Here is a 14,452-nt window from a genome sequence, read left to right on the forward strand (position 1 = left end):
CCACCCAGTCTCCTTCTTCCACTGTTAAAAGCACTCTCTGTAAGCCTTTATATTGCCTCAGCTCAGCTCCTCCCTCTGACTTCACAGTGTGTTCCTACTCACAGGATTTCTCTGGCAGATAAACACACAAGTGGAGACATTGATGCCTTCTACTTCCTTGTGTAGGGAACCCTTTATTATTTCCCCTTTTGCCAATGCACAAATTACATCACTCCTGGTAATTAAAGTGTATTTTCCATCTTGCTTTTTGGCAGAGTTGGGGCACATGAGAACTAAGCACTGTACAGCAAAAATTACATTAACAAACAGGGTGTCATTACAAAAATAAATACAATTATACAAATGAGTACTAAGTACAAGAATAAATACAAAGTGCAATTATAATAAATTAAGGGCTGAGTGTCAAGGAGACAATGGATGTCCCTGTACCATACAGCCTTCAATCAGGGGAGTTTCAGGGCTCCTTGTCGACCTGAGTCAGCCTTTCTGTGCCGACCACTCGCAACCGGCACATACCATTTCAACCACCGGAAGCAGGAGCATCGGTAGTGCAAAGAGCGCAATTATACCCTCTGCAGTAGCAGAGACGAAATTCTGCTGCCCCTGGTAACTTGCGGGCTGCTGATGTCTGAGGTGAGTTTCTCAACTCGCCTCATGGCAGCAACTCCATTGCTTACAATCTAAATGGGAGGGTAACTTATAGACACAAATCGGGGGAAAAATAAGTGCTGTAGGTTACAGCGGGTGATTCTGCCATGTGCCAGTTCCCAGTTCAGGTACTATGCGTTTGCTTAAAGAGGTAGTCTGAATTTAGTTATGACTGAGAAAGGATTATGAGCAAGTTCTGTGGTTAGAACGGAACATGTTTAACTTAAAGAAGCAGCTCCATTACTAGCTGTCACGATGCTGCACTGCCGCATCCACAGTAGAATTAACAGCTGCTGCTTTTTGACTGGGCTCAGAAAGGCTGTCATGGCTGCCAGGTATAATGCAACTGTCACATTTAAACGATTTTATTCCAATTCTGGTGATTCCACAGGTAACCAGGTTTCAGTTTCCTGCTCTGTTCAGTCTGTCCGCTGCCTTTCTTTATTCTGTTTCCAGCAAGTCAGCTGCTGTGTCCTAATGTAACACACCTTTTTCAAAATATTATTAACAGGTGATCCCCTTGGGTATTTTAGTAAAAGTGTTTCATTTTATGAAAACACCCGAGGATGCAATTGCATGATTATGTGCATTTACCCACATCAATTTCAGTGAGCGACAATAGAAGAACATTTTCAAGTGTTTCGTTGATTATGATTTTATGCAGGCAAAAATGGTGACCAATGTCACATGGTGGATTCTCCAGCAGAAAAGAACAGCAACTGATAAAATGGCACTTGGGGCAATTTCCATCCTGTTCGGGCAGTAACCGACACAAATGGTGCTTGCCAGTCACTGCTTACATGGATGAATTTTGGCATAAACTACCAAGGTCAGAATTACCAGTGATGCAAACCCTTTAGCTTTAAATATGAACATAATACAACATTTTCCTTTACTTTTCTGTTAAACAAAGTCCCAGAAATATCCATGCAATAGGGCATTTTAATTATTTGTTCCAGGACTTACAGTTTATTTATTAGGGCTCATCAGGTCTGGATCGCAGGATCTGCACACCTCCCAACTGTCCCGTTTTTTGAGGGACAGTCCCTCTTTTGACAGCTCCCTCCTTTGTACTGGAAAGTCCAGTTTTTCTCTGCACTGAACAGCCAGAAATAGAAACAAAGTTTCTAACTTAATTGGCTTTTGGCAGATAAATTATTGTAACAATATAAGATAACAGGTCCCTTGTGAAAAGTTAGACTCACAGCTTAGGGCAATTCACCTTCATTAGCAAAACTGTAATAACTGAAAAAAAATTCAGAAATGTGTTCAAACTTTCATAACCTGGCAAATTTTGTAAAATGAACAAGGTAATTAGGGGGTCAAAAAAAATTAGACGCGATACGCGCGGCAACTTTTTGTCCCTCTTTTTATTTCCAAAATGTTGGGAGGTATGTATACTTACGCCACGGGCAGAGTCAGACCCGTTGGGACTTGGCCCTCATGGGCCCCCACCGGCCCAGACCCACTCCCCCATCTGCCAGCCCCCCCCCAAAAAAAGTTTATTGGCATTCATGCATGCATGTGGGGGCCCCCGGAGGTTTGGTATCAAATGGGCCCCAATGCTCCAGTCCGACCCTGGCCACTGGGGCTCATTTATGTCTGCATGTGTAAGTTAGAGTGCAATCACTGTGTTTTTTTCCATCAATGCAGTTTTTCACCCAGAATTCCAGCCTCATTGTGGTTGTAGGTGGGGAATGCACTTGGTGCAATTGTGCAGCATCTACCACTATATCTGATTTGCCAAGATTAATGCAACTTTGCACACAGAAATTGCTGGGACTACACATGTGAATAATTCAGCCCTACTTGTTTGGCAAAATCTCTCGGCGGCAGGCCTGTCGGAAGACATAGGACAACCCATACAGTAGCCAACTGAGCAGCCTTTGGACCAAACAGACAGGTATTGTAAAAAGAAGCAATACACATTTATGATCAATTTTCTATTTATTTTAGGCTAGGTCCAGACGGGCCTTGTGTCGGCTCCAGAGTGAATATAATGGGTTGATTTCAACTTAAAAAATCTTGGGTTTCTTCTCCAAAATCCACCAAGTGTGTGGAGTCAACACAAGGCTTCTGGACACGATTCCGGATTCAGTTCAAGGTAGGAGCTGAAATCGGCCTGCAGATTTTAGCAGACAGATATCGGCCCTGTCTGGCCCTAGCCTATCAGTTCAGGCAGACTGCCCAAACAATCAGAAAAGCAGGAAGAAAAAGGAGCTGCAGCCCTGCAGAATGATTGGAATGGGTCAAGGTAAAGAACAGATCTGGGCTTGACTGGCTATCTTATGTTTGTACTAGCTCAGTACATGACACATATTGTGTGTCAGTCTCCCTTGGATCTGTTATCTTCTCAGAGTAGCAGACACCAAGATTACCATAAAGAAATACAAAAGCAGCCCGCCTGACTGAGGTTTGTAAATCACACACAAAAATACCATGGACTCCAAGCACATAAATGAACAAAACAAAGGAAAACAAAGGGAGGAACCACTCTCCAGGGGCACCAGATTCTTTAGGAGCATTTTGGGGTCATTTCTTTACTGGAGCTGTATTTCTGGGTCTGATATTGTTCCGCTCTTTGTTATGTTCACTTGGTTTGGGTTCGTTGTTTGCTTTTGTAAGACTGATCTATTTTGGCATTTCAGCAGTACCATTTTTATTTTTCTTGGCCCAGTAATTGTTCTCACATACCACAAAGAATAAAGCTCTCTATACACCCCATAGAGCTTCCAGGATTTTATCCTTCACAATTTGGGAAATGTGATGCGTTCCATTCTCACTGCATTTGAAAAGAACATTATAATAGAGAGCCACGCCAATATCCATAGATCTGCTCACAATACACAGGTCACCAGCCTATTTTGTCACAGCAAATACAGATTAATGGATACTGCTTAATTGTAACATTTTATTTTTTTTAAACTGGAATCTGTATTTTTGTACAGTTTAAAAGTCAATGAACTGTGGCTTTTTAAGGAAAAAATCATTAGAAAACTAAATGAAGAGAGATTTATGGCTCACTGATATGTAGTCAGGAAGCTGTTTTTGGGACCCTGGTTAAACAGCAGGGTAAACTGGGTCATTAAACACTTTGCTTGTGCCTTAATAAAACCAAAAAGCAGTGAGAGATGTTGTGCATGGGTGAATGTTTTTCTTCTCCAGTTGATTCATGAGATTCCGTTTAATACACAAACAGCCACATTCTATAAGGGTCTGAGATGTCAGGCAGAGCACACAGCACAGTGGAGGAGGGGTGCACAGCAACACATTACCAGTACAACAATGGACTGCAAAACAAACACATACCAGAAAATGGTGAAAACTGCACAAATGAATAATTATTATGCTCAATCTATATAAAGCCGACATATTACATATTATTTATAGAACAGTATATACTGTATACTGGTATATTTATACCAATAATGTTATATCTAGTTAATCCACTGTATACAGTGTGGAATATTAGTGCTTCATTAATGCTTGTTCATAATATTATTAACAAATTCACTCACTAAAAGGCAAGTTTTAATACAGGGCTCTGTTAAGTCTGTGCATGCTGTTTTTAGCACCTCATGCACAAAAGTGGGTACAACCTGCAAATTTGTCCACAGATCTAGTAAACTGTAGATGCATGCATTCAGAAAGAATCTTAAAGGGATCTTGTCATTGGAAAACATGTTTTTTTCAAAACTCATAAGATAATAGTGCTACTCCAGCAGAATTCTGCACTGAAATCCATTTCTCAAAAGAGCAGAACAGATTTTTTTATATTCAATTTTGAAAATCTGACATGGGGCTAGACATTTTGTCAATTTCCCAGCTGCCCCTGGTCATGTGACTTGTGCCTGCACTTTAGGAGAGAAATGCTTTCTGGCAGGCTGCTGTTTTTCCTTCTCAATGTAACTGAATGTGTCTCAGTGGGACATGGGTTTTTACTATTGAGTGTTGTTCTTAGATCTACCAGGCAGCTGTTATCTTGTGTTAGGGAGCTGCTATCTGTACAGTAGTAAAGAGTGATTTTTTCAGAGCATGACTTGGGGCAGCTGGGAAATTGACAATATGTCTAGCCCCATGTCAGGTTTAAAAATTAAATATAAAAAAATCTGTTTGCTCTTTTGAGAAATGGATTTCAGTGCAGAATTCTGCTGGAGCAGCACTATTAACTGATTCATTTTGAAAAAATTTTTTTTTCCCATGACAGTATCCCTTTAAGACCGGGGGGAAGATAATACATCCAAAAACAAACCACAGTGCAGTAACACGAATTTTTGCATGGTTAAAATGCACCAATAAATGTTTTAAGTAAGCTGCGCATTTTTCTAATTTACATTTAGTATTTGAAGTGGACCTTTGCACAGTTCTTACTATAAAGATAGCATATGCCCTAAAATTCTTAATTATATCCACTCAAACATTCACCTAGTCTATTCTAATGAATTGTACACAAGTGCACTTGTGACATAGGGGAAGCACCCCCTGGAGGTACCTTCAGCCTAAACATGGCAGTAATTTGAGGGTTCCTGCTATGGGCTGCTTTAATAAGTGCAGCAGATTTGTATGGGGATGGGTAGATTTTGAAATGTTCACAGCGGTGGAACCTAGGTGGTAAGGTCCACTTCTCGAAACTCCAGTACAATGCTGCCTGGTAACATTTTTCTTAAAACAATAGGCATAAAATACATGAGATCTAGGCTCTTGTCACATTTAAAGGTTCATTTACTTGCACCCTTAAGTGAGGCTGCATCCCAACGTGCTCCTTACTTATTCATACACCCCCTGTCTGTTCTAATGAATTGTACACAAGTGTGCTTGTGACAAATGGGAAACCTGGAGCTACCACCAACCTTAAAATGTTGGTAATTCCAGGGTTCTCAATATGAGCTGCTTCAACAGGTCCGGTAGCAAATCACTACCAGAAAAACACCTGAATTTTTCCACCACCTCTTATTGACATAAAAGAACAGTAACACCAAAAACTGAAAATGTTTTAAAGTAATGAAAATATAATGTACTGTTGCCCTGTGCTGAAACAACTGGTCTATTTGCTTCAGAACCTCTACTATAGTTTATATAAACCAGAAACGTAATATGGTGTAGTTTATTCCAATTAGGTTATCTAACACCCTGTGTGTAGAGATATGGGGGTATATTTATCAAAGAGTGAAGTTAATAGTGAAGTTCCGCCACTAGAGTGAAATTCCGCCACTCTCTATTCATTTCTATGGGATTTTTATAGGCGTATTTATCAAAGGGTGAACTTTCACTTTCACCCATTGATAAATACGCCTTTCAAAATCCCATAGAAATGAATTGAGAGCTGCGGAATTTCACTCTAGTGGTGGAACTTCACTCTTTGATAAACTTACCCCATAGTTCCTATTTATGCAGTAAGGTGAACAGTTTCTTTAAATCTAACAACACCGCTTCACTCCAGCAGCCTTCACCAGTTTAGCAGCAATGCCTACTTACAAAACCCAATCTTGGGGTAGCACAAATATTATTTCCCCGTGTAGGTCCTTCTCACAATGTACCTTTAGCTCCAGTACCTACAGCATAGTACCACCATACAAGCAGATGTGCACTATTGATCAAGTACAAAATATCTTGAATGCTAACCAACATTCTATATCATAAAATGTACAGAGTGGCATCAAGCAGCTTATGTACAAACCAAAATGTCTTAAGTTTCTATGAGCTTCTTGCAAAACCTACTGACTAACTATCAATGTGTTTTAGCAACTTCTACAATCATGTATAATACCATACCTCCCAACATTTTGGAAGTAAAAAGAGGGACAAAAAAATTTTTTCCACACGTAGCGCAGCAAGTTTTTTGACCACACCCCTTTCTGTGGCCACACCCCCTAATTACCATGTTTGTTTTACAAAATTTGGCAGGTTATGAAAGTTTGAAAATATTTCTCCTTATCTAAACTGTGTTTTTGTGTCTCAAAATTGTTACAAAAGTATCTTATTTGCACCTGTTAGTTGTTCTGGGCTCTCTGCTAAAAGCCAATTAAGTGAGAAACTTTGTTTCTTTTTCTGGCTGTTCAGTGCATAGAAAAGAGGGACTTTCCAGTACAAATGAGGGACTGCGGGTTGAGCTGTCATAAGAGGGACTGTCCTTCCGAAAAAGGGACAGTTGGGAGGTATGTAATACTGCAACTACTGGACTTTGCCTTTTAAGAGTTTGATACCTCCCTCAAACTAAAACCACCCTTGAGATTTTAAAGATATATCCTGTTATCATGGACTATTTGGACTAATCTAATGGGAGAAAGGTGTTTACTACCCTTTTCTCACTATTTCACCCTCCTTTTTTTTACTTTCCCTTTTCTTTTTCTTTTCGTCACAAAATCTTATAGTGTGTGGACAGTTTTACATGTCCAGCTACCAGGGTCAAATGAGCTCTGACAACATCATTATACACTAAGTTTTAAAAGCTGGTTTTGCAGTATGAAAAAATGGTAAAGGTTTGCACAAGATAAATCATTAAACTATGCAGTCACACTTCTTCGGAAAGATGTTTCATAGCTAATGTGATGCAAAACTAGTAGAGTTCATGTTTGCCCCATGTGTCAGGCTGATCTGGGTCATGTAAGTAAATATCTAAAAAATAGTTTTCATCTGAGCTGTGTTTAAAGCAAACAAGTAACCTACCAACTTTAGCAAATATTCTCTGCTGCTAATGTAAGGTTCTGTTTAACTTTGATTCTAGTAGCAGAAATTTAAGTCTGTATCAGGTTAGGCATTGTGATGAGCAAATTTGTACTGAGAAAAATTAGCGAAATGCATTGAAGTCAATGGGCGTCAAAAAATTCTTTCCCTGCAACAATTTTTTGAAACACTCAACAGTTTTTTCGCTCCCAATGCATTAAAGTCAATGGGCGTTTTTTTCTTAAGGCAACATTTTTGTCCAAATGCATTAAAGCCAATGGGTGTTTTTTTATTGCGAGAATGAAAATTTTATATAATGTAAGAAACTTTCTAAATACAATCAATGCAAAATTATGTACTGTTTCTGAAATAATCAAGTTCATCTTCACTATCCCTCTCTCAGCATCTGTTTCTCTTCATTCTCTCTTCTTGCAGCAGTTGGATGTCAGATAATCATTGACAGTTAGATCCAATATATCTTATAGGGGGGCTCATTTTGCCTAGAAGATGTATTAGAGCTCACTCTATTAAAATCACCAGACATCATGTCTCTCTACATGCAGAATTTATTAGATTTTTTTTGTACTGGAATCAGTTATTTGAAATGAGCTCTAATACATCTGCTAGGAGAGGAAGGCCTCTATAAGATATATTGGATCTAAGTATCAATATATCTGATACCCAACTCCTGCAGGAAGACAGAGTGAAGAGAAGCAGATGCTGAGAGAAGGATAGTGAACATAAACTTGATTATTTCAAGAACGATGCAGAATATTTAACTTATTGTAATTACAAAGTTTCTTAATTATGTATGACGAAGCTTATATTAAATTTTCATTTTCGTAAAAGATCCCTTTTACGGTGACTTTTTTGTCCAAATGCATTAAACTCAATGGGCGTTTTGTTTTTTGCACAATTTTTTTTGTTGCAGCAAATTTTTGCTATAGTTTCACAAAAAATTTGCAGATGGAAAAATGTGGAATTTTGCTGCGAATCCATGGCTGGCAGAAAATTCACCCATCACTAGTTATGCACTGTATTGGGGATAGAAAACATGTATCCATTATACAGAAACCTTCTTGTCCATAGAGAAAGGTTAATGGCTAAGGGATGGGCAGCTAAATAAATCTATACTGAAGGCTGTCAAACTGAATCATGAGTCTTGAGTCAAACTGAGTCATGTAAAAGATTTTAGTTACCCCTGTTGCACTGGCCAGATGACTGCAGTCACCAATATGAAAGCAAATTATTTATTATGCATTCCATCTACTATTTGAAAAAATAATATATGTTTTATTTTAAATTCTATAATGCATTTTAAGAATGTTTTAGATGCTTTCATGTGTGATTTGCCTATGGTGTCAGACATCATAGTATTTATAACCTGTGCTGCCCTAGGCACTGGTCCTCCATGCATGCTCTAAGACCTCCACCTGTCTTAGAGCATGCACTGATCATAGTAAACATGGGTAGCCACAAGCCATCAAGCCACAAGTATCTGGTGGCACAATTTTATTTTTGAACATTTAAAAAAAAGTATTTAGGAGCACTCACGGATGGTTCTTTGAAGTGTCTTTATTCAAATGTTCATATAATCCCCCACATCTACGCGTTTCGGTTCTCTCTGAACCATCTTCAGGATGTTCAGAGAGAAACGAAACGCATAGATGCGGGGGATTATATGAACATTTGAATAAAGACACTTCTAAGAACCATCCGTGAGTGTTCCTAAATACTTTTTTTAAATGTTAAATGTGCCGGTGTACTTTGAAACTATTTATATATATATATATATATATATATATATATATATATATATATATATATATATATATAGATATATATAATGGTGTAGTAGAACCGGCACTCACCCTCAAAGCATCAAAACCCCGGGTGCTACTTCAGGAATTAGCATATTAGATCATTTAAGAGCACTCACGGGTATTGTGAAGAATACTTTTTTATTGGAGTGTTACAATCTACCCCACATCAACGCGTTTCGGTTTTCTCTGAACCGTTGTCAGGATGCTGATATATATATATATATATATATATATATATATATATAGTCCATCCAAAAGTGACGGCACTCGCAGGAAAAGAAATTGCAACAATCCAAACTGTTTTCTTTCCCTGACAAAGGTTCCAAGAAGGAACCGAAACGTAGGATCACAATAAACCTTTATGGTTTCACTTCATTGGATTGTTGCAATTTCTTTTCCTGAGAGTGCCGTCACTTTTGGATGGACTTTATGGCTTATATTTAGGCTGGCACCCAGGCTGTTATTTACCTCATGGTGTGTGCTCCACGAACGGACTATATATATATATATATATATATATATATATATATATATATATATATATATATATATATATATATATATATATATATATATAGGTCCATAAAACAGGCAGAAGGTCTTGGCAGGCAGCAAACAAGGAATATCCGGTGAACAGACCTAGGTCTGGGGCAGGCTGAAGACAGAAGTCCAATAACAAGCCAAGGTCAATACCAGGAAATCAGGCAGGGAACTGGAGCAGGGAACAAGGACACAAAGCGGACACAGGCAGGAACAGGTAGGGACTCAGGAACAGAGACAGGAATCAGGCACGGGAGTCACGGGAACTGCAGGCAAGATCAGGCTTGGGAGCTTTGATGATCAAGCACTCACTGTTGTGTGAGACAAGCTTCTATAGCCCCTTGATTGTGAATTTACAGACACATGGGATTAATGAGGGAGGAGATGATGTGCGAGAAAATAACAAATGGAGACTTAAAATTATGTGAAATACTGGGTCCCAAAGGCTCCAGTGGCTCAAATGGATAATGCAAAACTACACAGCTCAGAGTTCAAATACAGGCAGTTTCTAAAGCCAGATTTGTTAAATAAACTTTACATTTCCATGGCATTCCTAAACAGGGCCGGCCTTAGGCCTATTGGACCAATTGGGCCCAATAGGGCCCCGCACCTCTGGGGGCCCCGCACCACAGGGCAGCACAGATAATATTTCCCTCAGCACATGATGCTGCCTGGCCTGCCCCCAACTTTGAGAGTCCAGCCCATCCCCAAATCCATAGGTCCAGCCCACCCCCAACTCTGATAAGCCAGCCTATCCCCCCAACTCCATAGGTCTAGCCTGCCCCCAACTCTCATAGGCCCAGCTTTCCTCCAACCTTGATAGGCCCTGCCTGCCCCCAATCCAACCAAGCCTGCTCCCAAGCTGAATCGGCCCAGCCTGCCCAAAACTAATTGGCCCAGTCCACTCTCCTATTTCCTCTCTCTCTCTCTTATCCTGTGTGCCCCTATTATGTGCCCCTATTTCATACCTCTCACTCTCTTACCTTGTCTGCCACTTTCCTTTCTATTTTGTGCCTGTATGCCCTTATTTTCCTAAATACTTGGTGTGTCAGTAGCCAGCAACACTTTGTCTAGGGGCCCCGCCAACATGGTCCCAATTGGGCCCCACATTTGATAGGATCAGCCCTGTTCCTAAAGCATACCATTTGTGTTGTTTTGAAGGGCCCTCCAAACAAACTCCTGCTCATGCCCAATCAGCAACACATTCTGTGATGCCTTACTATTTCATTCCATTCACTGGTTATAACATTGAAACATGTAGGGCTGATCAAGCTTGTTGGATAAGACATTCCACAATTTTCAAATTTCTAAGACAATGCTTAGAACAGTATTGTCGCTCTACTTGAATTTATGTGAGATTGACACAGTATCCAAGGTTATGATATGCCAATTTAGTTAAAAGCTTTGGGATGTGTGTTATAATCTGTTACTTCAGTGGGTCACACTCTCTTTATCACTGGACAAAAAAAAATTATTTATTGTAGCCAATGTTTTGGTCTCAGCTGGGACCACGTTCAAGTGTAATTAAAAAAAAAATAATAAAAAAATGAAAGCTTTTTAAGTAATTTTACTGTTGAACTGCTGAGTCAACAGTGCTGTTTGCCAGCAAAAAGCTATTAATATCTTTAAAGTGCCTGAAAATGAAAGGTAATTAAGTCCTCAGAAGAGTGCTGTGACCAAGTTTATTTTAATTTAGATTTTTTATGTATGTGCCCCTTTCAGTTTAAATGAAATCTGATATGGTTGCCACTCCATCACATGCACAGTAAGTGGCTTTAAAATATAGAGAATATTACTTCCCTTATTAATACTGCATATTCCCTTATCTATCTTACTTATCTTTTTTTGGGGGGGGGGTGCAAACACACTAATTTTTACCTGTGCCACATCATATGTTGTTCTGCTCCAGTAGCTCAGCCTGCATTATATGCAAGATAAACTGTCTGCTGATAATGCTGACATTTAGCAGTTGGGAACTGTCTGACCCTAGGCCAGTGACCAGAAATAACAAATATTTGGCCTGGCATGAAGGACAGTCAGCAAAATACACATGCACATTCAAACCTGTTGTTTCCTTGAAATGTAGGAAACAGACTGCAGCAAACTTGCTCTTTGCATCGTTAAATTACAAGAGACACAAGTTAGAAAACTAAACTGCCACAATTGAAAAAAAGTGGACAATCTACATGAAAATGTAAGCTTACTGTTGTACCCATTTTTCCTACTGGCTGTATACATACAGGGAAAACAGGGCTAAAATAGATGTTGAATAATATGATCCTGCAGTTAATTTCTGTACATGTAGGTTGCTTTTTATGTACTACTGCCATTTACTCCTCATGTAATTCTCACATATATAATATTAGATACCTTTATCTTATTAACTGTTAGTTTTGCTTTAAGAATATATTAAGAGATTTTCACTATGCACAGACAAACCATGAGCCTGGTTCCCCTTATGTTGCTCCAATCCTTACTACTTAACTGTATGAAAAGTCTGGACCGTCCAGGAGCTGGTCAGGTAGGGTTGGCTGCTAAATATTGAACATTTACAATTGGGAACAAGTAAAGTCATTGCTGAAACTTTTGTTTGATATTACCTGATATAAACTGCATTCATATACCAGTTTTTGGCTTTATGTTGTTAGGCAACTGGCATAAAGAAATGGCAGTCGTTTCACTCTATTTCAAAGCAGTATTTGGGCTTACATTCTAGTCTTTATACATTATTTCGGTACCAGCTGATTTTTGTACTTTGTTAATGCCAAACATTGATTTTTGACATTTTGCTTTTTTTCATTTTCAGGGCATTTGTGAAACCTTTTTTTAAACATTTTTTTAAAAATAAAATTACATTTCTAAACCTGTCTAACTTCTAGTTGTATAAGCATACCTCCCAACATTTTGGAAGTAAAAAGAGGGACAAAAAAAAAATTTCCGCACGTAGCGCAGCAATTTTTTGACCACACCCCTTTCAGTGGTCACACCCCCTAATTACCATGTTTGTTTTACAAAATTTGGCAGGTTATGAAAGTTTGAAAATATTTCTCCTTATCTAAACTGTGTTTTTGTGTCTCAAAATTGTTACAAAGTATCTTATTTGCACCTGTTAGCTGTTCTGGGCTCTCTGCTAAAAGCCAATTAAGTGAGAAACTTTGTTTCTTTTTCTGGCTGTTCAGTGCAGAGAAAAGAGGGACTTTCCAGTACAAATGAGGGACTGCGGCTTGAGCTGTCAAAAGAGGGACTGTCCCTCCGAAAAAGGGACAGTTGGGAGGTATGGTATAAGTGTTAGAGTACTGCTATTGTTGCTAGTGTAGAGTGAGGGAAAGTTAGGAGAGGAACTGCAAGAGTTAGACATTGTGAAATCAGTGAATAGGGTTCCTCCTGCAGAATTCTATACTGAAATTAGTTTTATATTTAATTTTGAAATTTGACATAAGGCAAGCCATTTCCTAACTTTCCCAAGTGCCCTCTGCCTTGTGATTTGTGCTCTAATAAGCTTCATGCTCTCTTTATTGCTGCACTGCAAGTTGGAGTGATATCACCCCTTCCCTTTCCCCATAGCAGCCTAGCAACAGAACAATGCACAGGTAACAAGATGATAGTTCTTCTGAAGGATGCAGCTGCCTGAACTGATAGCACCTTTCCATGTTTCCATGCTGCTTCAACTGCTATGCTTTGGGCTAATAGCATGTGCTAGTAGAGAAAGTGTCCCATATTTTCGTGAGCAGGAAAATGGGCAAAACTGAGAACACTGCCTCCCAGTAATTTTAAGGGCAATGGCAGATGGAGCACTTAAAATATAACACTACAGTAGAAATAGCACCCAAGGCATTTTGATAACTGATGCCAGACAGGGGTGAACTAAATTCATAACTAAACCATGCATTGTTTTGCTAACAGTTACAAACTGAGAGTTCTCAAGTCTGTTGTTCTTGGAGTCAATTGGAAGTAACCAGGAGTCAAAATGACTCCATGCTATTGTAATTTATGGATTTAAGAACAGGATCTGTGATGTGGTTTGTAGTTTAAATCTCAGCCACAAAGGATGACAGGACTGCTCCTGTTTAAAAAAACATGGTAGAGATGCAGCAACATGACTGACCAGATCATGCACTGTTCACATCACATCAGAGCGGATCAGAGCTAACTAGTGGGACCCCAGTGGCAAATACATGTAATTCTCCAGCCTAATCATCAAAACATAAACAACCTATTTAATAACAAAAGACTTGCCAGAGTGGCAATCAGCTGGAACTGAGGAATGCTCATGCAGTTACAAGGGGTCGTTTTGGGACCTCCAATAGTGATTCTCTACATGAAAGACCTAAATGGCATGGAACACCTATTGCCACGTGAAGAAAATCATGACAAATTGCTGACCTCAAATACATTTTTTTGCATTACAGACACAATAATGGTCATGTTGCCAGCCAGATTTTGTTTTGGCAGTGGGATGTTGTTCTTAATGAAAGGGTACATGTTTTTGTTTTCACACACACAGAAGACATGCCTGAAATCGGAGACAGTAAACAAGCTATTAGTAAGCACAGGAATTTCTCCCTAACAGCAACAGCACATTAAAAAAACACACACAGGCCTCTAAAGGTCAGTGAAGCAAAAACAGTAAAGTCATAAAGTCAATGACCCAGTGCCCTCACATCACTTATAAACCTGGATGGCTTTATATTTTCCATTAGCAGAAAAGTGGCATGGATATAGTCAGGATCTCAAAGTACATCACAACACAATAGGTGTACATAACAATCTATTTGTAA

At 39.1% G+C, this 14,452-nt stretch overlaps 1 protein-coding gene across 1 annotated transcript in view; it reads left to right on the plus strand.

The window, feature by feature from the left end:
• Window positions 1-11,708: 11,708 nt before the first annotated feature.
• The window catches only part of rnf212b.S (ring finger protein 212B S homeolog), a 28,543-nt gene continuing 25,799 nt past the window's right edge, over window positions 11,709-14,452 (plus strand). The window contains exon 1 of the mRNA XM_041580176.1: window positions 11,709-11,868. The gene's annotated coding sequence lies outside the window, so the exon portion shown is untranslated. The remainder of the gene's footprint in view (window positions 11,869-14,452) is intronic.

Source organism: Xenopus laevis, chromosome 1S, assembly GCF_017654675.1.
Source record: "Xenopus laevis strain J_2021 chromosome 1S, Xenopus_laevis_v10.1, whole genome shotgun sequence".
In the NCBI taxonomy this organism is placed as follows: domain Eukaryota; kingdom Metazoa; phylum Chordata; class Amphibia; order Anura; family Pipidae; genus Xenopus; species Xenopus laevis.